This window comes from Coturnix japonica, chromosome 5 (assembly GCF_054131305.1).
Source record: "Coturnix japonica strain WE chromosome 5, WE-NBRP24, whole genome shotgun sequence".
NCBI lineage: Eukaryota > Metazoa > Chordata > Aves > Galliformes > Phasianidae > Coturnix > Coturnix japonica.
This window is the reverse complement of record NC_140667.1, coordinates 16,620,620-16,647,869: the sequence shown is the minus strand read 5'-3', so window position 1 is coordinate 16,647,869 and position 27,250 is coordinate 16,620,620. Positions and strand designations below refer to the sequence as shown.

The 27,250-nt window shown below is 41.2% G+C and overlaps 1 protein-coding gene across 1 annotated transcript in view; it reads right to left on the bottom strand.

Annotated features, from left to right (window-relative positions):
- The window catches only part of LMO1 (LIM domain only 1), a 218,901-nt gene that overhangs the window by 70,679 nt on the left and 120,972 nt on the right, over nucleotides 1–27,250 (bottom strand). The window contains exon 2 of the mRNA XM_085550149.1: nucleotides 110–243. The gene's annotated coding sequence lies outside the window, so the exon portion shown is untranslated. The remainder of the gene's footprint in view (nucleotides 1–109; nucleotides 244–27,250) is intronic.

Below are 27,250 nucleotides of genomic sequence, written 5' to 3'. Positions count from 1 at the left end.
AAGAACACTGGAAAGGCTCTGGCTGATGTGACACTGGCTCACTTCTACAACGAACTTTAGGTTTCATTTAGCTTTGCTTTCATCAGTGTATATGCAGGACAGCACTCACCTTCATTTTGGGAGCCAGCATAACACTCTGTGTCTTCTCCTTCTGAAGCAAGTTTTTGGTGTTGAAGGTAAACATGGTGGCCAGGATCTTTGCAGCCTTTTCCCAGGGGTATATTTCTACAGAAGTATACAGATCTGAAAAGATAAACCATTTGTTCCTATTAGAAGTACTTAGGAGGAAAAAAAAAAAATTCAGTCTTGTTTAAATCTAGCATCATTACTTTTTTCCTTTCTTTTCGCCAGGGATTTTTTTTCTCCAGCTGCATTCACATAAACTGTGCTCCCAAACTTCCAGTCGTGATGGAAATAAGAAGAGGGCCTCTGATCCCTCTGAAGTTAAGCCACTGAAGCTGCATTTACTTTGGTGAAATGATGCTGCTTACTGTTGACTTCATGTTTTTGCAGTGACATGCAAGTCACTTAGTTGAATTTTGTTATAACAGCATATAAAGTTTGCAGAACTGTACACACAGAATCAGAGAATTGTTTGAGTTGGAAGGGACCCTTAGAAGTCATCTAGTCCAACTCCCCTGCAATGAACAGGGGCATCTGCAGCTCGATCAGATTGCTCAGAGCCTGGTCCTACATTTAGATGCATATGCATATATCATAAGCTTGTACTCATAATTAGAGAAGCAATACTACTCATTGCAGACTCCCACTCTCAGTTGGACAGCTGTGTAGCAGGGTGACCTTGGTAGACAGCGGTGAGGCACTTTGTACATGGGTTTGGACAGGGAGGGGCTGAGGTGGCACACTTACAAAGGGGCATTCAAAGCAGGAAATGACAAGTCTAATTAATTCCAGACTCCCAGGTATTCTGAGAAAGGTTTTATTGACTGACAGGGAGACAGTGTTTGTATAATTACCCAAACATGTAACCTTTGAATAATAATAACATTGTTATTCTCTGAGATGCGTTTTATTTTTAGGAATGACCTGATAACAGCAGAAATAAAATACTCAATTTCTCAGTTACATCGAAACAAAAATAATTACAGAACACATACAGACATTATAATCTATTACAGGCAATTTGTGCAAGAAACTAAACATCCCCTAAAGCTAGACAACCTCAGTCTCTTCAGTTTGCTTTAGCTATGATTGGCTATCTTCTCTGCATCACTTGTTAGGCCTGAGAGCTGCTCTCTCATGCTAGAGACACTATAGGTTAAGCCATGTTAAGCCACTGGAAGGAAGGATCCTCTTCAGAGGCTCTGACATTATTTTTCATTCACTACTGAGATCCGCAGAACTTTCGCCAGCAGTCCAGCAAGCACGGGACACACCTCAGTCTGTCCTTTTCTGAACTCCTAACGACCCTACTGGGTTCACCAGCAGCGTGTTTCTGAAAGCCCAAGAGATCATTTGTTCTGATAACATAAATATGAAGGCAAAACTGGGTACCAGCATCTGAACCCCATCCTTCTCTGGGCAGTGGGAGCACAGGGACTGGGACAGCACTATCAGGTGCTGACCGAATGGCAGTGAGTGGCACCAGGCTGCCCATCAGCCAGCTGGGGAGGGCCTGACAGTGATGCAGAGTGGAAGGGAGAGAGATAGAGAACACTTGCCTCAAGTGCAGAGCCATCATGGAAGATAACAACAGTAATTTGTGGCTCTGCATAGCGACCTCCTCTGCTACAAGTAGTTCTCACTGACACTGAAGTGACTGCAGTTAATAGGCTTTTACCATTGCCACCTAAGGGAGAATTTGTACATCCTCTCTCCCTATGAACTACTGCAGATGATCGCTCCTCATTCTCATGGCCCAGGGCTGCTGTGCAGGTGCAACATACACTGTCAGTGCCATCAGACAGGAGGAAGCTGCAGCAGTGCTGCCCCAGCTGAGGGGTAAGGCGAGCCATCATCTGACTCAGTGGTACTGAGAATCAGCTGGTAGGGCACAAGGGGCTGAAGAAGGCAGTTAGCAATAAACCCTAACTTTCTTTTTTTCCTCTGCATTTTCCCCAGCTTCACTTCACAGCTTTGCTGCCAAGGTCTGAGCAGCAAAAAATAACAGTACAAGTCTAAAAAGCCATTTTTGGTAATGAATTCTGGTACCAAACTCCCAACCCATGCTTTTCCAGGTGGCTTGCTTCTCTTCACATGCACCATAACCTGAAGGTATGCTACAGTTTTTCTCCTGACAGTTTGGCCATTTAAACACACAGCGATTTGTACTTTCAAGAATTCAGATTCACAGTTTCAAAGTGGAATTATGCCAATCACGTAGGCCAGCTGGCTAAGTCCATTGTTAGGAAGTCGTAAATAAGGATGACATGGGGTCACTTAATGGAAAAGCACTGATATTTCATCCAAGACTTATTGCTGTCCTCCGGTCCAAACTGAAGTGAGCTTATGATCTCAACTTAGTTTTAGTGGACAAACCGTCCCTGTCACGGTTTCCTCACTCCTACTGTAAAGGATCCATATGCTGCTGAAAGGATATGATGGACCCTAGTCTGTGGCCCATACCCAGCAGCTTACTGACTTCAGTGGCATGCTTCCCACGTCTGGAAGGGCACCTCAGAAATTAATTCCACACAAGCGCAATACTCAAGGAGGGGACATTCACAAGACTCCTGCCCTTGCACCTGCACAGAATGTTTGGATTTGACACACGCTGAAGGATTCCCATTGCAGAAGCAAGGGTAGGCTCTAGGGCTGCAAGGCACTGGGACTCTGCAGGATGCCCCTGCTGTCTGGCTGCTGGGATCTCTGAGCCTGCTCCACCAAAAGCAGTGCCAAAACACCTCAGTTCTTCCCAGCTGACCTCACGTGAGAGCTTGCCAGGACCTGCTCCTGGAACCCTTACAAGCAGTTATTAAGCAACACCTGATCATTGCACACATCAGTGTGCTGCAAGTGACATGGAGCACAGCTGACAGAGCCCAGGAGTCCAGACAGCACGCACAAAATAAACCCATCAGGCTGCTGCTAGAAGGAGACAGACTGCATGGGACCCACATTCCTACAGCCACAACTTTTCCTTTTGGTGTCCTTATAAAGTCGCTGAAAATAGCTGCTAACCCTGAGAAGAAACGTTTCATTTTAAAGCAGAGTAGGCCTGTAAGACTTTTTAACACTTGTTCGTTGATTATATTAATGCCAGAATATATTAAAGGAGTGCAATATAAATTTGATTTTGATTGTTTTGTACACACGCCAGTGAAAAGGAACTGATTGGATACAGTTCACAGGCAGTATGTTAATACGCTATTTTCTTATGATGATAGCTTTGCATAATCTTTCTTTTTCCAAGATTTAGAAGAACCTGTTGTTAACCAAAGCACAGGAGAGGGGAAGAATACAATTTACATAAAATCGGCTACCCTACACATTAATTAGTAATGTGGCTGAGCGGAAGGTGTGTTCACTTAGTAGAAAGTACACTTTATAATTTATACACCAGCTGTTTCAGTGCTTTCTAGTCCATTTTCCTCCCTGCCTGCCTCTAATGAAATCGTGTTACTGGAGAATTGACTGGGGTGAATTGAGATTTTAATCCCATTGACGCTTCTCTATGGAAAGGCACGCTGGTGGGAACTTTTAATGGAAGGTCTGTAATCAGAAGACACTTGTATTCAGTCCCCCACTATAATGACTCTCATCAAATGTTAAAGCCCAGGCAGTGTGCAGAAGGCTAGAATTTCAAGGTTTTTGACCAACCCCATTTGAGGCATTCCTCTGGGAGTGTGTGATTACTCAAGTTTAGCAGTTTATTGCCTCATCTTTCAATATCCAGTGAAGCACAAAATTCTCATCTAGGTTGCTCTTTTTACTTAAAGAACAGGCCAAAATAGACTGCAGAGCTACTAGCACTGTCATTGAGGTTAATTCTTGCTTCTCAGTTAACAGGAGATCAATGGAAAAGCTTTAAAATATTAGAACACAAATGCTGCTCAGTCTCTAAGTGCTCCACAGCCTTTGTAAAAATTCAAGTTCACACCACGCTTTTCCAATGCACAACTCACATTTATTTATCACTAAGTGCTTCTTTAAGGCGAGGACTAACATTAATTGAGAGGTGGTGCTGTTCTGCAAAGAGGGATGTAAACATGTATTAAAATCCAGCAGAGCGAACAGTTTTCCTATTCCCCAAACTTTGCAGTCAAGAAAAGTACAGTCATTAAAGGAGAGGTGGTCAAAAAAGCAAGCTGAATTGGGAGTTAATGGGACTCATTATGTCAGCTGCATGTTAGTAATGTCTCCTTCTCCACCAGAAAAACAAGCAGAAATAGACACAGAAAAGCAAAACCCACTTAAACAAATGCCTGTTAAAATCCCTGTGAGGAGAATGCATTTGCTCTGAACAGCCACAAACACATCAATTAATACAGTGGAAGCCACTTAAACAAATACATGTTAAAAAAGTAAACTGGAAAAATGAAGGAACTTCTGACAAAAGATGTCAAACGCTGTTAAAAGGAATAAATCCATTTAAAAGACAACAAATTTTTTTCAAATGCAGCGAGTCAAAATAGAAGGGATAATAATAGGAAGAATGCCTTTAAAGAATTAATGTTAAATTAAAAAGTCTTTCCCTTTCTTCTCCTTTTCCCTCCTTCCAAAAGGAAGGAATAAAGATGAGGGTTTCTTTAATAAGCATTTCTCTGGCAACTTAATGAATACGTTTGAATGACTTTCCCCATTCCCTGTTCCTTTCTTATTGAATTGGTCAGACAAAGGTCTAATTTGGGAGTGTTTTTACTTAAAGGAGTTCTTTCTTTCTGACACTTCTTTCGGGCCAGCATGAGTTCAAGATTTTCCCCTCTTCATGCAATTCACTCCCTCTGCTCCTTTTCTTATTTTACTTATTTCAATAAGTGCTAGGATCCACTTGTTATTAGAGGTTACTCTTTCATGGCTTCCAGTCTGAATAGGCACTTCGATTCTCATGCATTTCCCTGCAGAATTCATTGCAATTATTGTATATGCACCATAATTCATGCAGGAACGAGTATAATGCAGCTTTTCATTGAACGATCTGCGTGCATTTTTCATGGCTTATTTAATGGGGATATTTGTGTATATATTTTTCTCTGTGCCCTAGCAACTTTCAGGAGGTCTTCCCGAGGCTTCTCCAACTCAGCTGTGGTGGGACTGTTTGAGAACTGCAAGTCTCCAAAGTTAAAGGGAACATCTGATCTTCAGATGTCTTTGTAATTTCTCTAACAGCTCACGAACATCTTTTGTTATGTCAACCACAGTTCACTTCTTCCAGGCTCTCTGCTGCTTTCTGTTACCAGACTCCTGTCCAGTTCCTGGATGGTTTTCTTTCCACCCTGCTAAGACAACCTCATTTCCCAATAAGCTTGCTGCTGGTGTCTCTCAGAAATACACATCCTTGCACCAATGATCTGCATGCCTCACAGACATCCATTAATTTATTTTCCCGACACCTATACTAGGCATGTAATATTACATCAGTCTGGCAGAGAGGGAGCTGGAGACAAAGCAACCAATTCACCAAGGGCACTGAGAAAATCTGCTCTAGAGCCAGACAACTCATTCAGACTCTCACTTCTTAAACTCAGATCTTACTGCTCCGCACAGTCTTAATCCATGCACACACACACACACAAAGGAGTAAAATACAAATTCAGACATTCTGAAGTTGTGCCTAACCACATATTACTAACATCTTATTATGTGAGCTAACAGGCAATCTTTCCTAGCTCTCCAGAAGTAAACAGCAGTATCAGTAAGGCCATTAAAAGTTGCTTAGATTTGAACAAATGAGATGCATTCTTTTTGTAAAGAGAGAGGAGGGACATGAACACAGACATTTCATTGACTACTTGCTCACTTTTTTTTTTTATTATTGTTGCAGTATTTATCAACTCTGTTTCTAAAAGATGCATCAAACAAAACATGAAGGCTATTGTGAGATAAGGGGTGATCAAGGGAGAGAAGAAAAGATACATCTGCACAATAAAATAATTGGTTGGGCTGCAGCATTTCTGGAAAGGGGTCCTGAACCGAGAATGGGTCAAGACATGGGAGAGGTTTTTACCCAAACTAAAGACAGATGCAGTTCAAAAGTGTAACATCTGCCATATCACAGAACTGTTAGGGTTAGAGAGGACTTCAGGAGATCATCTAGTCCACACTCCTGCTAAAGCAGGCTCCCTAGAGCAGGTTGCACAGGAGTGTCCAGGTAGATTTTGAGCATCTCCAGAGGAGACACCACAACTTCTCTAAGCAGCCTATTCCAGTTCTCTGTCACCTTCACAATAAAGAAGTTTTCCTTTGCGTTCAGGTGAAATTTCCTGTGTGCCAGTTTGTGCCTATTGTTCCAGAGAGTCCACGACACTCATTTCTTAATGTGTATTAACCTCTAATAATTTAATACACCACATGTTCTCCTCAGGCCAGACTACCTTCCCTGATGTGGTCCTAGGGAGACAAACAAACAAACCACACAGCCCACATCCAAACCTAGTACTACCATCCAGAAAGAAAACTCAGCAGACACAGAAAGAAGAGATGGTGTAACTGAAGTTTTCTTGCGTCGAATCACTGAAATGAGATCATAGTGCATTTCCTGGGAGGATGCCATTTGAAGGAGACAAGGTCCTTTTGTTTCTACTTAGGCTTTAACACTTAATTTTACTCTTTTATATAAAAGATTCAGTTACAGGCACAATGCATTGATAGGCATGGTTTTGTCCCATTTATGGGAGTATGGCAAGGCTCAGAGCTCTCTAATTTGCAGCACATTCTTTTATGAATTCCTGTGACCTACAAAGAACTTTCATGTATGTGTATCTTCAATAGATCGAGCTAGCTCTCCTTAATATTTTATGACTGTGCGTGTTTAACAGGGGACATATTTAGAGTGAGAGGATTTTATACTCTCTTATCTTTAATTATATGGTAATTATTCAGAATACAATTTCATGTTTTGTGGTTTTTTAAAACAAACAAACAGGAGACACTAATAACAGCGAGAGATACGTACGTGAGTGAAGCAAGGAATAGTCTATTCATGCCTTGAGCAGCAAAGGACAGAGAATAGAAACAGTGGTCTATGAACTTCCAGTTAATAAAGATTTTCATGCAAGTCTAATACTTAAAATAGCACATTTCTACTATTGAGGCTACAGTGCACCACTTCCCAGGATTTTCAGTACCACAAACATCCGTCTTCTGCAATAGCATTAGTCCAGACCTCCCTGGCTCAGTCCACTTTCTGCTAAGAGTAGTTGTGTACCTAAACAAGCCACTCAAAAGAAGAAGACATGAAGATGTTCCTGTCTTCTGCATGAATCACTGACCTGGTGACTCAGTTAGCAAAGAGGGGAGGAGAAACAACATTACAGGATTGATGTAAATCTAGAAAGGTAGGTAAAGGAGTAGGAATTTGCAAAGACCTAATAAACAGTTCTTCTGCAGTGACATACAGTAGGAAATATTTGACATCTAATGTTTTGAATCAAATGCTCAGCAATCATGTATTCACAATATGATATTCCCCTTAGACTTTCACAGCATTCAGATGATGTACTTAAGGACAGATAACTTGCAGGAAGGTATATATTTACCCCAGATACAGTCTACTCCAAATCACCTCCAACTCCTTGCTGATTTTAGGGCAAAACAATGAAAACAAATGCTCATTTAGAAAACTTCATCCAAAAAGGGCCTCAGCAGGCACCTACTTGCCTCAGTCAGGTCATTTCTACTGTCAGCCTGACTACAGAGCAGTGGTGACAGATCACTCCTAGTAGGGGAAGCACTTCCAGTGTTGCAGCCTAAATGCCTTCCATCAAAAGCTCTGTGCCACTGGGTCTGCTGTCAGCAGCCAGGCCACCTCTGTGCCCAGCCACCAGCACTGACTGTGGGTCAGGACTACAGCTACATGCTTGCACTGAGCAGAAAATAGATCCACTGAGCAGTGCATCTGTTCATCTGATAGTCAAACAGGGATTTGACTGCAGATCTTCAGGGAAAAGTCTAATGGGAAAGATCTGAGTGTCTGCCTCAGCCTTGGCATGCAATAGCTCAGATCCACTGCCATTCGGGAATTTGCATATGTCTGGAATTAGGCACATTGGCAATCAAGCCACTTCTTTACAAATAACTAAAAAAAAAGTGAACAAACTGTTTGTTATCAAATTGGTTCAGGCATCTGGGACAGAGTAGGTGAATAATATTGATTATATTCATTCAGGTTTTAAAGTGAATTTACTTTGGCCGACTGCTCTCCCTTCATATTTACTTGCCATGAACGTTTGAGTGATCAAGTTTTACTAACACAGATGTGACCCTGACTGAGTCCTTTTGCACCTCTTTGCTTCCATTTCCTTGTTCTCTCCTACCTGTCTCAATCGTACACTCAAAAGGGAAAGGACTACAACTCATTAGATGTACTGTGCCTATCTTGTTAAGAACACTGGACCCTTCTAGTCTGAGATCATCTACACAGCTCTACTGAAAATTATAATAATGATAAATTGTGCAAAATGCCTTTTGAAGACTCACGTGTCAGATGCTGGGTGTAAGGTGGAACAATACAAAGATGGTAAAAGATATTCAAAAGGTTATTTATGAGAAAAAAACTCACCAATACAGATGCCTTCATTGGGAAATGCTGAGGCAATCTCCACTGGGGAGCAATCTCCAAGAGATGCTGCCTCAGTGGTGGTCAGACCTTAAATGAAGTCTAGAGGAGGTGGAGTTAAGCTCCACCCCTTCCAGGAGCACAGCTAAATTACTCTCACCTGTGCTCCCACAGCTGACCCAACACTTGCCTCAGCTGATTAATCAGAGGTTCAGGCTGTGAGTACCAATTTCCCATACACTGGGGGAGAAAAGAAAGAGGAAGGAAGGTAGAAAGAAAAAGGAAAAGAAAATTCAGGGGCTGATATCTGAGCCAGATGTACTTGCTTCCTTGCTCATCCAAACCTATCATTCATAGACCAATAACGGTGAGGCCACACAGCCCAGATCGTGAATACTGAATATGGACTCTGCATCAAATATTGATTCCCTGTAAAGTTGAAAAATATATGATAAAATTTGAAGAAAACCTACCAAAAACAGTTGGACAAAAAGCCAATTGAAAACTAATTTCTGATCTAGAGAATAGGCAAAGAAGAGAAAGAATAATAAATACAACTATTTTTTAAAAGCCCAGTAACATGTTCAAGTTTCCTGATAATCAGTTTACAAAGAGTATAACAGAAATGATAATAAAAAAGCTTTTTTTAACTTACATGAGATTGGATAGACATGTCATCTCTGGCTTTCTCAACCAGCAATACTCACATTAAGCCCATCCTCCTACAGGCTTCTACCACAGGTCCCTCATGCCCCACTACTGCCCTAGCTGTGCCCCCTGGCCAATGCAGTCCCAGAACACTCCAGATATTTCTGGATGCTCCCAGCTTCTTTAGCTGACTGGAGAGAAGGCTATACAATAGCTGGTTTGACATTTTCCTCCTAGCTCACCTGTGTCATGCAGGTAGCTGGCCATGACCATCAGAGAGAGTGCAGTTGCCCTATGTCTCATCAGGGGGAAATGAATTTTGCCTTGTTTTCTTGTGTGGCTCCACATTCTCCATGGAACAGCTTTGAAACCCTTCCTAATCCAGTTTTGTTGAGACTGTAACAAAGGGTTGAAGATCTACAATGACACACAAGCCTAGGGCATACCTGTATGATATTGATATCCATCAGCTCTGGTCTCACAGAAACTGCATTACCAAGGGCTGATGGACAGCACCATGGCCAAACATTGCTCTGTTCCCACATGCATGGGATACAATGCCTAGAGAACTTTTCAAACAGTACAGTCACCACATGCAATGTGCTTTTGAGTAGCCCAGAAAGTAAAAGTCCTTCTGAGCAGCAGCTTCTTAGCAGAGGAAGCTATGAGCACCCATTCCTTGCAGTTTATCACCAGTGATGGTCAGCCCTTTCAGACTTCCAGACCACTAATCCTCATCACAGAGACAGAGCACAACTCCAAAGGCTAGTTGATCCTATATTATTTAAGCCCTTTAATAACAAGGGCCAAATTCTCAGCTGCTGTAAATTGAGACAAATTCACTGGACTCACTCAAGTTAGGTAAACCTAAACCAGCTGAGGGTCTGGTTTAAACAATATAACTTCTAAGTACATTTGCTGAATAACAAGAAAGAGAAGAATGTACTTCTTAGGGATATCAGTTTTGTATTTCTGGGTTTTTGTTGGCTTTTTCTCTTTTTTAAGGAATGATTGAGGTGAGATGGATTGTTTTTGGCTTGCTCAGTTGCAGAGCTGAAGCTGGGAAGCAGTGCAGAAGAACACTTTAATAAGTAGAGAGTGCCAAATGAAACACTGTCTTTTCTTCTGTGCATGGAGAAAGCTAAATACAATATTCATGTTACCTCAATTTCTTCTATTGCTCCAGATGAAACCATTGCCAAGACAAAATAACCCCCTCTGCTATTGCATAAACTCTTCATGTGCAGCTATTTGCACTAGCCAAACAGAAAGAAATTAATCCCATTTTGAGTACTGAATGTGTGGCCAAAGATTTCATTATATCGTTAGCATTTGGGGCAAATATGCAGAAAGAAAACTCTCTGCCAGGATTTCAGACTGAAACGTACATTTAAAACTTAGATCATGACTTACCAGGGCTGTTGTCTGTTTTTTTTTCCCAGTGTTTCACCCTGGGGGCACCATGTTGCGAGTTCATCAGGCACGATGTTGCCATGACATATACCTCGTGAGATCAAAGGCACTGCACAAAGTGCCAGGGATGGATATGATTCTCTGGACTAATTTTATTATTGTAACACCACTGACTTCAGGGCATTGTACCAATAACGAATTTGGCTCATCATATCCCAAATGAAGCTTAACATCTTTTATTCTAAGCTTTCCTTTCTATCTCCCTCCTCTGCTACCACCTGCTATTACTCTTTGGGTACGTGCATACCACAGATTGCAAACAGCCATGAGCAAGCTCTGCCCACACTCCAAGCTGACAGAAGCCATGTGACTGCACTGGCACCAAGCTTGAGCTAATAATCCCTCTTGAGAAGGATTTTATTTCAATCAATAACATGGGCAGGCTTGGCATACATTTACCCATGTTATACAGTATCATCATGTCCAAAGAGTAATCTATCCTGGGAATGTCTATGGGTCTGAAACGTTCTCCCTCCATCTTTCTTCTCATGGACAGACTTTTCCCATGCTCAATAAAAAGATCTTGTACTCGCACCTATAATTCTCACAGTCAACAAAAACTTCCTGAGTAGCACAGAGAACTGCCATTTTCCTAACAGCCACTTGTTGGTGCAGAGCTGCCTGGAAATGTTCTGCCCCAGCTACTGCATTTTCCTCTCTACCAATACCAACAAGAATAAGAAACAGAAAGAGAAGCCATCAGTGTTTTTCTAGGAGCTTTACTCATGGCTTCACAAACATTTAGCCCATGCAGAAAAGATTCCCAATTAAACAGAAGAAGCAAAGGAATGTGGTACAAGAAAGATGAGATGAGTAGAGGATGTGGAAGCACATCAGAGTTAAGATAAACATTTAACCTTCCTCAATGCTGGCAACAGAAATACTCTGAAAACTAACGTTTTGTGTTTGCATCCTCACAGCTACATTTAGTGTCCTTGTCAACACTTTCTGCAACACTAAAAGTTTTTAAGTTCAGAAGATACAGTATCGTTTGATCCTCCTTCAAATTTGAGACTGCTAATGAAAGACCTTGTAAAAGTTGTGCGGAGTTTGTATTGGCAAAGGATTATAGAGATACCTTTCCAGAGCTCAGCAGTAGCTCATGAATTGTCCATTGATGCAGGGAAAAGGAGCCAGAGAATCCAAATACCACTCTATGACATTTTTTTTTCTCCCATAGGCTGCTGTTTCAAGAAAACAGCTTTACTGCACACTGTTAAAGGAAAATGATTGAAAAGCCACTTGATCCATGTTGTCTCCATTCAAAAGGAATCTAAACTGATTTATTGTTCCTCAAATGGCTGAAAGACTGCTTTTCTTAATGTCATTAAAAACCTGATATCGGCACCCAGCCCTAATAAAAGTATCGGGAACATGGTAGTAACCTACCCATAGAGGGAAAATGAAGCTGTCATTTTTCAATATAATTAAATCTGGTTTCAAAAATCCAAAAGTCTGTAATATGAATTACACTAATTACATCTTGTGGTTTAAACATTGATTTCAATGTTAAATTTAATGGACTTAATGGATGTTGCTTTTCCCATCAGACTGGTGGCCAATGTTTGTCTTGTTTCTTGACCACTTATAGATTTCTCCTGACCCTTTAAACATATTACAATTGGCAGCCTGCTCATTCTTCGTGCATGAAAGTACTACTATTACTTTCCATGGATAATCCCAGCTTCCATGTAACGTGTCTCCTGGAGTTATTTTTGGCAGCCAAATGCAAATGTAGTCCAGGAAATAGAAAAAGAGATCACTGGACTAAATTTTCAACAATGTGCATGCAATTAATTTTGCCTAGGCAGTATGAGAAATCTAAACAAACATTATGAAAATAGCAAAACGTGCAAAAATTCACAGGCTAGTCATGCTGCTGTTTGCTGCACACCAGTCCCTTCTCCGTATTTGTTCACTGTTGAGGAGCTGAAACACAGGAACAGGGATGCTGGGCCTCATTCTGAACCTAACTGGTGTAAATCAGGAGCTGTAGGAATTGTATTCACAGAAAACATGCTGGAGACTGGAATCGAGTTCCCTCCTGAACTTACTGCTTACCCAGAAAACACCCAAAGCAGTGCTGGGGTTGAACAAATAAGAAATACATTACAAATAATAAACTGTGGGCTTACTGTTGACTTAATGACAGAACTCCCATGGATTTCAAGGAAAGTCAGATGAGATACACTTAATGTGTGATCTATGGGAAAAAAAAGGCTGCTGTGTTTGAGCTCATGCCTAAAAGACACTGAATGTGGCGGCTGATAGCGCTTTGGTACTAAAACTAGTTGATGTTTTGTCTAAGACAGAGAATGCAAATAGTTCCACTGCTAAGAACTCAAATAAACGCCAGTGTCTTCAGATCTCTGAGCATGCCTCCATCCAAATTCATAAGCACTGCTTGGGAGAAGGGCTTTAATCCTGAAGGTCCAGGTGAAACAGGAAGGAGTGTTTGCTGCTTGATATTCTTGGAAATGAGGCCACTTACAAGCAAGTGCCTAAATAAAGAACTTAGCAGCGGGTTTTTAAAGTACCTCATGTTGAAAATCTTGTTCTCCTAATATTTTATAGCTGCTGAAGGCACTATAGGCCACACTTAAAACAAAAGCAGTATGCTTGTATTCCCACCAGGCTATTTTTAGCTTTGTTGTCCACAGACAAGTGAACACTGATATCAGAAAGGAATCAATACCTTGAGATATTTGTACCATTTCTTTGTCTGCAGCAGAAACTCTAGACACCTGATAAAAGGCAATTGCTAGAAATGGAAGAAAAGCCTACAAATATTCATTTATTCACTTTATCAGGATATCTACAATTGCAGCGCAGTCTAATAGAAGACTTTGCTATGACCACAGAATTGACAACTGCGGCAAAGGACAACAGAATTATTACACATAAATCTATGGGAGGCTTATTACAGTGGTGATGCCAAGCAGGAATTACCATTCATCAGAATGGTTTTCCTTCTTTCTCACTGTCCATGGCATGCTCCTGAGCAAAGTTAGGCTGCTGTATTTGCAACTGACTGTGCCTGCGACTGAACTGGTAGGTTCCTTAAAAGAATAAAATTCTCACAGAGAAATTCTGTGGGCACCTAAGTGACTGTTTCTGTCCAAGGATGAGAACATTTGTGCATAAGTAAAATACATACATATTGTCCATGTGTGACTTGAAAAACTCAAGAGAGTCAAAACACACAGCTCTGGGAAAATCTTGTTATGCTAAGGGCCAAGTAATCAGCACATATAAACTAATTCAATTTCACAGACACCCTTGAAGCTCTGCTGATTCTCATCAACTGAGGAGCCATATCTCCTAAGTGTGTTTTTCACTCCATATGGGAGTTCAGTCAGCCCAAAATTAAAGAGTACATCATAACCTTCAAAGAAAAGGGAAAATATGTTGGAAAGGTGGTATGATTCTTTCACTTCAGGAGTACAAGACAAATTAGAACACACTGGGAATTTCTGGACTGGATCCTTATGAGAGTGGAAAACTTTTCCAGAATTTTAGAGAAGATTTTCTAAACTCTGAAGCCACTGGATGACCCATCAGCACTGACCTCCTAGCCCACATCTGATGAGAGCTGACAGAGCTTGACCTGATGCATCTCTGACTTTGACCGAATTGAGAGTTTTTGTGGTTTTGTAGTGGCATAAGCAGATCCTATATTAACTCTGCAGAGTTCTAATTTACAGAAAGTGTTTTCATAACTAGAAAATATTTTCTTTCATAACACGTGTCTATCCAGACTAGACAATAATGGCATTCTTGATTATTTTCTATCTTAAGATCAAGCTGTGGAGATGACAGGTTAATAAGCACCAATCCCTCCAAAGCTAACTTTAATAATTAAGAAATGGAAAAAGTTGCAGAAATCAGCTTCTAGTCACCACTAATGGTTACAGTCCAAAGACAAGCAAACATCCAGCCATAAAAACTCAAATCAGTTCTGACACTGGATGATGAAGATGTTTATCGGTCTCGTGACTTACTCAACTTTCCTCCCCTCCTTTCTAGCAAGTATTGACTCCTGAAACAACTTTACTCTTAAGTAACACTCAGGAATTTTTCTAAGCAAATAACTGCATTTCCATAGACTCACACTTCCCCTTCTCCCCTGAGCTCCATATTTCAAAAGGCATGAACACTTGCAGTCTTTTCTCTGATGGGAGACGGCAGCCCCTCGCTCCTGCAGGCTTCCAACAGGTCTCACACAGCCCAGCTTACAGCAGCAGTGCCACTGCTCATTACTACCCCTTCATGGGTGGACCCAATTTCCATATTACTTCCTCCACACACCGAGCATTCCATTAAAACAGAGACAGGTATCCAAGAGAGACATAGGCACACACTTTAACCCGTCACTCCATTAAACACCACTGGCCCTGACAGCATCTCCTTGGAAGGGCAGATGTGTCGGGTCCATGCCTGTGACTGGGGAGCATGATCTGGGCAGATGAGCTGGGGACCAGGATCTCTGAAGCATGGTGGCAGGACTCCCAGTCCTGTTGTTCCCTTGGGAACTACTCAGGGTCAGCATTGTGCCACTGTTTCTCACTTTCATCTTACAAAAAATGGAACTATGAAATGCCATGTTTTCTCATCCCCTTTGGCATGAGGGAGTACAGATTCTTTAAAATAATGATTTTAATTCCCAGTACATAAAAATAGGCACTAACTATATGCTGGCATCTAAATAAAAGCAGCCTGACTTTGAGAGGTGCTAAGCATTTGCACTTCCCAGCAATGTGTACACGAGCTGTTTTAAAGATCTCCAAAGATACAGATTTTCTTCCCTGCCAATAACATTTCTCTCTCCTTCAATAGAATTTTATAGGCCATCCATTTTGGCATTACAGCAAATTTACACTAAAAACACACCTACCACTTTGGACAGAGATTTTAAGAGCCCACTCCTCACAAACACAAGGTAGCACGCCTGTTTTGTTCACAAGTTCACATTTAACTTCAAACACGTGCATAAGTCAGAGAATTCATTTCAACTTCTGTGTTGTCCTGAACAATGACATTTTCCTGAATCAGGGACAAATAAAGTCATTGGAGAAGCAGTGACAGCAGAATGGAATATGCAATATGCAGTTTAGTAGGGGCATCTGTTTCTCTAAATGAAAGACCTCAACAGGCAAATAATAATAAGGAATTTAATTTGTTCTGTAAGATTTAAAAAGAAAAAACACAACACACGCACACACACACACACACACAAAAAAAAAAGCATGAGCAGAAACATTTCCTCCAGCTCCCACTGATCAATTAATCCATGGAGTCGGAAATGCTACCGAAAACAGAGAATACATTGCTGTGAACATATCTGAGCTTTTTTCCCCAATCTCTTTCATTAGGTAATTTTCAAGTGACGTTGATTTAGCAGTTTCAGTTTCATTCAGAGGAAGCTGAACAACGTTAGATGTTAAAGTCTTCCTTTCAGGTTTGCTTTGCAACTCACCATTGCTCCATCTACTTTTAAGTCTATGCTCTAATATATAACTGGTTCTATATTCCTTATTAAAAATGTACAATGTTTCAGAAAATTGAAATAGTTTTCAAAATTGTTCCCCACTGGTAATTCTGCATTTGATTGTCAAAAATGTTAATCTTTTCTCAGGCCTGAAATTATGAGCCAGCTTTATTGGTCAAAGGCCATAATAATTTGAGCTCTTATTTTATAAACTCATTTCTGCCAAGTGATATCCTGATAGGAGCAAGAATAATAAATCACAAACATGTCCCCCAAGATTGCATTGTAAATGTCAAACTAGACAGGAAATTGTAATTAAAGAAAGGAAATTGCTACAAAGAAGCACTTGATTTTAAAATGAGCTAAGCACAGAATTTTCTAAGCATTTAATTATAGACCAATTTCAACTGACTGCTTTGCTTTTGCAGTCATATTTCTTATTATAACTCCTCTATATTATAACCAAATCTCTGTGCTTACAATGGTCCAGAGTATTACTACATAACGCTGCATAAGCAGGAGGATTACTAACTTTGCAGAAACTATCATCACGCTTTAGTCTGATGGACAGCGATATCAGAATTTCAACTCAGTGACAATCTGATTTTAACATGGCAACTGAGAAAATGTCTTTTCAAAAGAGCTACTGCACCTCTTGGCACCTTGCTAAGCAAGCAGCAGGGCCAGTTCTGAGCTCCTGGCCTGACAAATGCCTGGATGAGTGAATTGCTTGGTCAGGGACAGACACTCTGCCATCACAAAAAATCCCTGCTTTCCACAAAGGCTGCTGAAATTCCTATCAATCTACACAGAGTCTTTCGATGCCATAAAAAAGCGTGCTTTTCACTTCCTCTCCCCTGCACGTAATTCAGAGAATAAAGGATTTAGGGAAGAAAATCATATGTTCTAGCAACCCTGGACCAACAATCCACTTAAACATGCAGGTTGTTGTACATCGAGTGACTCACAACAGCCTTTTGGAGTCCTGAGTTCTGTTCCTGACCCTTTATTTTTAACTGATTGCCCAGTTCAAGAGATTTAAAAAGGGCTGTGTAAACCCCTCTCCCCATCCTCTGACCTGAGACCCTGCCAGACTGCAGGGTTAGCCCTCAGTCGCCCGGCCATCTCTTTCTGCATCTCCTCAGCTCTGCAGTAGTATTAGCGATACGCCTGAACTGCACAGTTCTTTTCTTCTTCAGCACAGCCTGAAACCTTATTGGAAGTAAAATATACTATATAACAGCACACTGTCTCTTTTTTGATTTGAAAAGACAGATATGCAGAAAAACTTTTCAACAAGACTGAAGCCAGAGAAAATCATGTTATACTGAATCCTCATTAGGACCTAGCAAAATTCACTGAATACTTGACACTGCATATTTCCAACTAGTGAGGAATAAATCAAGATGCAGATGTGATCATTTGCACCCATAAGCTGACTGCAATGGAAATATTATGCTGCTGCAGGCACAGGATGGAAATGGATAAAGCCTAGTCAACTGGCAGATACTTACCAACCAAGGAATTTACTTGTTGCCTTGTGAATCAATATACTGACCTAAAATTTAACTACTCAAGCATTCAGGAGAAACAGGTTAATAGAAGCAGTCTGATCTTTTGCTTTCCTGGGGAATAAAAAACCATCACGGTGGATGAAAATGGAGTCACAGTAGAAAAAGCATTTTCTTCAGAGTGCAGATATGTAACTGTAATTAATGTAGTCATTATTTGGCACAGCTTCTAAAGAACCGTGAAGTAGAATGGGGCTACATTTTTAAAGTATAACATGCAAAGGAACAGTCTAATCTGTGTGTCTGATAAAATAAGCGTCCTACAGTCCACCTTAGTTTACTTGCAGATTTCATCAGTAACCAAATTCAGAGAGAACAAGCGGACGTGGAGAAACTGGTGATCTGAAGCAGAAAAGCGTACTAATTTGATTGGAAAGACTTGTAAAGAAATAAGGACAGTCAAAAAGATGCATCTTGGCAAGAGAATGCATGAAAACTGGTGTGAAAAAAGCAGCAAATGTTTTGAAGTTACTTTCAGTAGAAAGAACTGTTGAATTTGAACTAAATAAAGATACTGTAGGTCAAGTACCATGCATCATCTTTGAGACGTGTTTGTATGAAAAGGATGGAGTGAGTGAACATGCATGATGATGAAGGTGCTTAAAGAGTAGGAAAAAACAAGGAGAAAACCATGACATGGAGAGACAAGTAAGAAAGAGCAAATAAGAGTAAGTGGGAGTCCTATGTGGGCTGTAGATGTAGATGAAGAAGACCAAAGGGCCTTGAAAGGAATCAGAGCCTTTGAAGAAAGGATTCTACCGAGAGAAGGAAAGCCAGGCAGAGGACCAAAGTGAAGCAAGGAAGCAGTAGGTGTAAGGGAAGAACAACAAGAACAAGTTGCATTATTCCGTAAGGTTCGTATCAAAATGTCTGTTTCTGTGCCAGCCAGTGGGGCACGTGGTGAGGTCAGTAGGAATGACAGATCTGTGCCTGAACAAAAACCATTTGCTGAAATATATATACCAGTCGACCACTGAATATGCAATTTGGCACAATGCACTGAACACCAACAAATCAAGTTAGATGACAAAAAACTTACTTTTTGGGTCACAGTGAATACTTATGTACCATATGTGCATGTGAAGTAACGGACTGCAGATGAGCTGAGGAAAAGGAAGATGGAGATGATGCTGTGATTGAGTAAACAGCATAGAAAAATAATCCCATGTAATAAAACATGCTCTTACCAGTGCATCTGGAGAATTCTCCTGCTTTACAGAATTTTTTCCTCATTATTTCCTGTTTCTATTTCTCTATGTGATTATGGCTTTGCCACAGAAGTGGCATTACTAACGCTCAACTTAAATCCTCTCAAGTTAGTTTCACACCCAGAAGGGAGTGGCAAATTTAACAAAATCATAAATGAAGCTTCTCAGAAAGACTGGATTACCTAGTGCAGCACCTTATTGCCAGCAGAGAGGCTGCTCTGGCCAGGCTGCAGGTTTAGCCATACTAGTGCCAGCATTAGGGTCTGGCTGTCATTGAGATCAGTGGCAAAGCTTGGATGTGGCTTTAGGTAAGGTCAGCTTCAGCCTAACCTGGCATTTTGGTCAATCCTGTGCAGGACAGAGCAGTCCATTCCCATCTCCTCTTGCAGCCGGTCTGCACACTGCCAGCCAAGAAGCTTCTTGTCTCTTAGAAGGCAGTATTTCCTGATTACTGGTGAGCTTCTAGAGGCACGGGCAAATTTATTTTGGGGAAAAGAAGTACAGCTTGGCATCCCACTCCTGAAAAGCTGCTCATCTCACACAAGGTTTTGTAACAGCAAAGTCAGGGATGTAAGCCATCTTTTTGCCAGGAAGAAAGCATGATACATTTTCTGGCTTGGTTACATAGTCTCCATGTGACCTGGACACAGCATTTTGTGAGTTCCTTGCCTCAGTTTCTCCTATGTAAGAAAGACAATAGAACCTGTTTGTGCTGTGAGCACCCAGGCATAGGCAGGCCTAGCAGGAACCAGGTCTCTTTGAGGGCTTCATGCCTTTTTAAGACAAACCTGAAGCTCACATCTCTGAAATGCTATTTACATTTGTCATGGTACTTGTTAAGTTGCTAGAAATACCAAGTCAGACTACTAACTGCAAAATCTGCAGCCAGCACCCTCCTACATGTCACACGGGGGAGTCTCAGAACGCCGTGCATGTCAGGAGGAGCTCCACTCACCTTCCAGCATACTGCAGTTGCTGGGATCACCACACAAACACATATTTATATGTCAGCTTAATAAAATAGCTGTTTTATAACCTGCAGTCTTATGGACTTGCCGTCAGGTATGTGTGCTCATGGGGGAAGAATCCCAAATTAGCTGGCTGGTATTGCTAACACAGCACAGGGAGGTATTAGCAGCAGCACATTGTTGTAAGTGTGCAAAATCAACTCAGGGACACAGTAATGTAAAAAATACATATGTGCACATACACACAAACCAAGCATATTTAAAAAGCTGATGCAATGATAAAGCATCTTCCAGTGCAGAGGAATGGGAATTCCTTTGTTCATTACCACCAGTGCTCCTGTGAATCACAGCCCATAGAGCTGAAGCCACAGCTCTAATTCCTCAGCAAAGTCCCATAGTGAGATAGGCAGAATGTTATACAATGCAAGAATTCCAACAGATGAGAATATTTGCTTGTCTACACCAAAGCAACATTATAGGATACAGTCCCAGTGCTTCCTTTCAACCAAAGCACTTACATCCCATGACAGAACTTCAACCTCATCAGAACAAAACACTAGCTTAATTTTCCAAACATCTTGATCAACATCAGCTTGCTCCCACAGATTTTTTAAGGCTGCTAAATCCTTTTCCCATCATGAAGGCTGTAGTGGTCTGTAGTGTTCTTTCACATCTCAAATGCTGTCATGCAAATATTTGAAAATAAAAACCATTTTGTCTTCACTACACTCCTTTCCTTCCCTAATCAGTAACAGAAGTAATCATAGTGAACACGGCCTGTCCTTGTGCAATAGCTTCATTATGCCCATATTAAGGTAAAAGAAATTGGGCTAAAATTGCTTGTTAAATCAGCAGCTCAAACTGTAGAGGCAAGACACCTGGGATTACAGATCCATGGATTTGGTGGAATAAATGCTGGAATCATGCTGAAGAATACGCTGTCCTGTATTTTCAGGATTTATTCTGGATTTCCTGAGAAGTTAGTGGAGAACTAGCAGACTCATTAATGCTAACTATGTTCATTAACAGACCTCACAGGTGCACTTTTTTACTACATTTTTTCCAGGACGTAGCCTCATTCTGAGTTAAAGTCTCCAGATCCACAGATTAGAAAGTATCATCACTGTGATCAGAAGGGCATGAGCACGTTTATCATCTGGCCTGTCACTGCTGCGAGCAATGTTTGTGTGTGCGTTTGCTCAGGCAGGGATAGCTGTAGCTTTTCTGCTATCCTACTTGAAGGTGAAATGGCAAGAAATCCAGAATAACCCAAGTCTCTCTGGGGAATCAGCAGTTGGAATTAGGGCACTGCAAAGAAAGCTCATGTATTGAAAGTTCCTTTTCTCAAAGCTATTGAGCTCAACTAGACATGAAAAAAAAGAAATCTTGGAGATGATGCTGTCTACATATGCCACAAACAGATGTAGAGTTGGATCTTATCCACGTAGCATGAACATTTAAAACTCAGTAGAAGCAAGATATGCAAACATGGAGAGAAACTTTGTGTATTCACTCATATATTGACTTATAAAACTCAAACTGATGGGTCATAAAAATATTTGAAGATGTTTTCATGAAAATTTCACTTAGATTGCAGCCTTAGTTATTTCAGCAGCTTATTCTCCCAGTACGCTGCATATACTAAGCAATCTTTTTCTATTACAAGTTGTAGAATGATATTCCCCAGTTCTGGAAGATCTAAGGCAGTTATACAGTGCTGTATAAGAAGACTCCACAATTATTCTTCAGTGGAGCATTCTGCAAGAAAAAAAGAAGAGCTTGGTGCACCCTCTTCCCATGGAAACAAAATGGGATGGCCTAGCCAAAACTTGCCACTGCCACTGGGCACCACTGGACAGCCCACACTGTGCTGTGCAAAGGGCTCTGCTTGCTGCCAGGGGCCAGGCTGAACCTCACCATTCATTTTGTGCCCTTTACTGCAACTTTTCATGTCAGACAAAGGCTTGTGAAGAAAGGAGAACCCAGCAACAGGTAACCAAGGGCCAGCTGGCAGTGGCCTCGGGAGGTCAGCAAGGCTCTGGGTACTGGCAGCTCCTTCCTTGTGCTTGGAATGGCCACTTGCTGCAGGGACTGCCAGCCCTGCTGTGGAGGCAGTGCCTCCAGCAGCAGCATGTGGCTGATCCTACCTCCCAGGTCCCCTCACGGGGACTGCAGGTGGGTGTCATTTTCCTTCTTGAGCTTAAGGGTCACAGTTTTACACGCTGGCCCTGTCAGTGCAATCAGACAACATACTGGTTCACAAAATTCCTGTAAAAGCCCAACAGTTCCCAAAATGTACCTCTGACTTATATAAAAATCTGAAATGAAGCCTCCACCACCTAAGTGCCAGCAGCATCCTATCACTAGATACAATCCAGACTATTCCTGTAATTAATGAACTGGGAAAATTACAGGTAAAAGAAAAACGGCTGTGTGAAAAAGACCTTGAAAGGCATGAAACAGACAATGGCTTTTTTCTACTTTTTATTTCTCTTTTCCTGCCTTCCATCACTACAATTTTATGCGTAATTGTTTGGTCAGTTTGTTCTTCCCTGAAACTTTTACTGAAATGGATTAGGTAAACCAAACTCTGAAACAGATTGAAAATGGAAAATATGTAAATATATAGCATATAACTTATAAAATTGTATATAGATATGTGTGGGTGGGTGCTGGAATAAAAAAGCTACTGTTACTTGCTGGTAGAACAACATATCAACAACTGTTAGAGCTGACTTGAAGGTTAAATATTAGGAAGGAATCCAATTTCTCTTGTCTATTCAGCTCAGCGGTGTGTTAGATTGCGGTTGGAGTGTGCTTATGGAGTGTGGGATATGAAGTAGGCTAATCAATCCCTGCTGCTTCATTCTCAGGTTCTTCTTATATCAGGTCCCTGCCCTCAGGCAGCCTTCAGCTTTCCAAAAGCCAATTCCATACAAATAAAAATTGCGACCCGCAGCTAGAGGGTGAAGCTGAGTTTCCCCCTCGTGATTAATCTCTTCTTGGGTGGCTTTCAGAAGAAAAAAAAAAACCACACACACACACACACAAAAAAAAAAAAAAAAAAAGGAAAGAAAAGAAAGAAAAAAAAAACCATGTATGCTGCAGCCCTGTGAAAGAGTTTTCCTATTGAATGAGCCCAGTGCTCTGGAGCCAGCTTATCAAATGAAAGAATTCATTTTTTTTTAACAGCGCCTCGTGTTGACATTGAGAAAATGAGCTATCAAACACTATGATTAAACTTCAGCTGCCATAATTGTCGTCCAAACAACTGCATGGTGGAACTGAAAGGCTTTTTTTTTTTAAACCAGCTCTATATGGTTCACCAGTAATACTCAGTTTAAAAGGTTGTTGCTGCTAGCAAGAGAAACAAGGCTTGAAATTAACTTTTTTCAATCCATAGACAAAATTAAACATACGTATTTGAGTCACACAAACAACAGGTAAATCAGATGTGCTTTAAACTTCATTTTAGTCATTTTATCTGCCAAGAGATAGCTCTAGGGTATTAAAACATCTGAACGTTTTCTTGTTTCACTGCATCTGACTGGATGGATCCTGCCTTTTATTTTTAGAGAAACAGACTGACAGGTGGGCAGACAAACAGAAGTGCAAGGAAAGGTGGCTTAAACACTCCATTTGGTGCAACTGGGGGTAGAGGGAGGGCAATGTACAGATTTGTGGAGTATTTTCTCACCAACTGGAGTTGGAGATTTGATATGAGCAGGGGACGATCTCAAATGCAGTGGCCAGACTGCATGCAATGACTCTTCATTCACCTTTGTCACCCTGACCAGCACATTCTCTCAGACAAGGCTTGTAGAGCTACTAAGTGTATTTTGTGTCAATTCACAGCCATCTCTTGACATACCTTCTCAAGAGACTGGCTCAGTGAGAGGGCAAGGGAAGTCCTCCAGGAAGGGTGGTGAGAGGCACAGCATCTCAGGAACACTCACCCCAGTGACAGCACCCTTCCGGCCAAACATTAACGCTTTGGGAAATGAGCCGCTGCACAACTAAGACTCTGCTTAAGGTTGCTAAAGAAATTCAAACAGGACAGATAACAGCCCAGTGAAGAGAAAAGGAGTCATGATGGGCGAAAACCAAGGGCCAAGCAAGGAGAACACAAGCTGTTGCAATGGGAAAACATTCTGAGCACTGCCACCACCAGGTGCTTGCTCCCAGTGCTGTTACCACTCCTGCCCTGCACCAGCCCATATCCGTTCTGCTATCAGATTAACGTTACGTTGGGTTTTGAACCTAAATTCTTATTCTATTAATTTTTTCCCCCACTGTTTGCACCTTAATTTACCAACATGAGCAGGTGGTTTTTTTTTTGTTTTGTTTTGTTGGTTTTTTTTTTTTGCAAAGTGAAATTACATAACCTGACCGTCTTCCTGCTTCCTGAACATATGGAAATAACATCCTGAAATAACAATAACATTTTCAGCATTTTTCAGTTCTCTCACACTCCAAGCTTGGCTTTCATCTTTCTGAGAGGAAAGCTGACAGTGTTCAGGGCTTGTTCAGGACACTCAGAGGTGGACTGGACAGATTCCACAATTTGGGCCGAGTTCTGAAGGAGCAGTAAGGAGCACAAGGGCTGGGACATAGATAAGAGCTGGGAGCAGAGCTGGAGAGAGAGGGATAGGTTCCAGAAAAACAAGTTTCACAACAGATTGGATGCTGCTTATGAAAAATAACACAGGTCTGCAGATCTGGGGAATGGTATTTACTCAACAAAATATACAGGGGAAAAAAAAAAAAAATCCTGACAAAAACAACCAGTATTTGCTCATGTAAAACTACAAAAACTGAAGTCTCTCAAATTTGCTACTTCCATCACACACTCAACACTTATTTAACAACCTAGCTCTAGGATTGTTCCCACCTGCTGGACTGCAGACACTAAGTTATTATTGTAGGGTTGCTTATGCATGCTGAGCCACATTCAGACGTTTGCTATTTGTAGGGTCACTCAGACATGCTGGCTGGATCATGACTATTTTCAAGCATCCTGAGCTGCTGCAAATTATTCATTTATCAGAAGCAACAGCAAAGATATTTGTGTGAGAAAGTAAGATATGAAAAAGGTACTCTAAGCCAAATTTTGGGCCAAGCTGCAAAGGCACTGGGCAACATAGCATTCATTCATCACGAGCTTTGCAATATGACGATGGCAAAGTTATAATCAATTAAGAAAACAGAGTCTGACACTGCAATACTCTTAGCTTAAGGAAACCAAATAAAATATCACCACTTGTTCAAAAAGCTTATTTTGAAATCCCTGTGTAAATAGGAGGTATATCACACAATCATCCAGCTAGTTTTTGGGTGAACTGTATGATACATTTGCTGCTGTGCAGAAAACAAAATTTGTTTTTTATGATGAGTCTTTGATAAAAGGCCCTGGAGTTCTCTCTTTTTCTTTGTCTTCTCCATTTGAAATGCCTTGATTTAAAGACTCCAGCTTTATTATTTTTGAAATAAACTCAACACATACAAAGAGATGAGCCTAGCATGCTCACCTTTGGGAAGGGACACGGTTTTGAACTTATTTTCAGGAACTCTTACTGAGCACCATTAAGTGAAGTCCAGATAGTACTGCAGATGTGTTGAATACCATGGCCACACACTTGCAAGCTGTCGTGCCTTTAGGCTGCTCTTTTGGTTAGAAGGAAAATCTGAGTTTGGACTAACTGGTGAGGAAGAAAGGGATCTACTCTGCATTTGGAAACTGCTGCTGAGGACATCAGCCTACCAGGCTTCTCTCTGGGTGACAGCAAGTGCTGGGTTTTAACTTGCATACCTTGTGCTAAAGTGGCAATAAAACCGTGACAAACTGACAAAAGCAGGTCAATTCACAGCTTAGGCTGACACCACTTTTGCAGCATGTGTTGGTTGATTACCAGTCAAATTTCAGGTATAGGAGTAGAAGACAAAGACAGAGCAGCCAGATCTGGCAGTCACAGCTCCCCTGGGGAACCCAGCACAGCTCCCTCTTCTGTCCTGATTTTCAGCAGCCCTTGCTGTGACCTTTCACACAGGTGAAGCCCATGGGGTACTCCAAACTAGGCATCTTACTGACCCCCAAAGCAGACTTAAGCATGCACCAACGAAGGAAATCCTGGGCAGACCATGTGTGGCAGTACCCCAGGAACAGGTTTCTGGGATGCCTGCACTGATTTTACCGAGGGCTACTGCCACATTTCCATGTGCGGCAGTGCCTGGGGGTCTCCAGTACCTGGGGTGTCTTTACCCCCTCACTCCCTGTGACTGACGTAGTCCTGGACAAGGGCTACACTTCACCACACAACATCTCTGTTTTTAAGTTGGTACGTTCATCCACTGATGACTATTTACTCGGTGTCCAAACTTTGGTTAAATTAATCCTTTATGGTAAAAAACACAGCTAACCATATGTTGCTGCATGGGAATGGCTGTGACTGACAGCCTTTCTAAAAACACAAACCCATGACTCAGTTCACATGACACAATTTTTGAAAGGCAAAATGAAAACTGACTGTCAAATAACTTCAGAGAAGGAGAGGGAAAATAATACACAGAATAGGAGTAAAATGAACAAGCAAAAAAAATTGCTAAGCCCCCAGATATTGTCACATTTCCTTTTACAGGTTGTTCAGAGGAAAGAAAGAGACTACATCCTCAAATTTTTAATTAACAGTGTTGTGGTATATACATTTTAACCTTTGCATGTAACTTTGTTTGCCCTACATTTGCCATAAAGCCTACAGAAAAAGTGATCATATTCATAAAGTATTTTATTCCTTTTATAGTGTTGCACAACCAAAGCCAACCGCCTGTCCTTGCCTTAGGAGCTTCTCCTCCTCAAAGCCTTAGGAGTAGGGGTTGGATTTCAATATTCAAGACTGGTTTTAAATCTCTGAGTCCAGCCCATGATATGTGAGCATAACAACACATAAATTTATTTTCCAGTTGGGAAACAAGTCTCACATTATGGCTGTTGCTGTAAGGTAATAACAAGCAAACCCAAGGAGTACTATGCCTTTTTAAGAGAAAGATATAATGGAAGTAAGACAACTCCTCTCGAGTAAACAATGACTAAACACCTAGAAGCTTCTTTTGTGCAAGCCCAAGTCAAAGTTCAGAAAATTAGCTTGCTTTGTTCAAGGACCAAGAAGTACTTACTCCTTCTCTGACATATCCATTAACTCAATCACCAAAACTCTTTCTTT